Below are 981 nucleotides of genomic sequence, written 5' to 3'. Positions count from 1 at the left end.
CACGCACCAGATAGACAAACTACTGGTAGAGTTAGCCATAGATGTTGTGCTAATCCAAGAGCCTGCGACCGATGGTACGGGGATCTACCTGCTAGACAGGCATCCCCTTAGGGTAATCATAGCGGGGCGATGGCCGAAGGCTGCCGTCGTCGGCGCGAACCCGGCCATAGGTGTCCTTGCTCTTAGACATCTCTGTACCCCCCACTTGGCCGCGGCCACGCTCACGGTGGGACAAGTCAGCTTGACGGTAGTATCCTCATACCTCCAGTTCTCTGACCCCACCCAGACACACGCCGACGCGCTCGGGTCCGTCCTGGACCAGATCCGCGGCGCCGTGCTGGTCTGTGCGGATGTTAACGGGCGGTCGACGGTGTGGCACGATGAAATCTCGGACGACCAGGGCGAAGTAATCGTGTAATTGATAAGTAAAAAGGGCCTGTCCGTGCTGAACCAGCCGGACCAACCTAGAACATTCATGAATAGAGGGTCAGCCAACCTGGATGTCACACTCGCCTCGCCCTCGGTGGAGCGTAGGGTGACGGACTGGAAGGTCACACACGGTTTGACATCAAGCGATCACAACGTGATCAGCTTTAGATTTGCGTGCAGCCAGAACGCCCTTCCGTCCACGGGTAATGCCGTACGGAAACGATATTTATGGAAAAATACTGATTGGAAATCATTCCGTAAGACCTTGAAAAGTTTAACGATAGCACGGTCAGCCGAGCTCGGTTGCCCGGTCGTAGATCCCTGTGTGAACGCACTCTCAGAGGTCCTGCAAACGGCTTGTGATACCCACATGAAACGGGCCGTGGTCGGACGGCTGAAACCGCCTCTCTGGTGGAGCTCGGACCTCGGTAGCGAGCTCGCCCGATTAGGACGCTGGAAGCGCAAACTACGCGCAGAACGCAACGCGTTCAGAAAGAGAGCCATAAGGAGGAAGTACACAGACCTCAAGCGGAGATATAACCGCGCCTGCTT

The sequence above is a fragment of the Melanaphis sacchari genome, unplaced genomic scaffold, assembly GCF_002803265.2.
Source record: "Melanaphis sacchari strain LSU unplaced genomic scaffold, SCAv2.0 Contig468_pilon_pilon, whole genome shotgun sequence".
Taxonomy (NCBI): domain Eukaryota; kingdom Metazoa; phylum Arthropoda; class Insecta; order Hemiptera; family Aphididae; genus Melanaphis; species Melanaphis sacchari.
The sequence above is the reverse complement of the archived record's forward strand: the minus strand, read 5'-3'. Positions refer to the sequence as shown.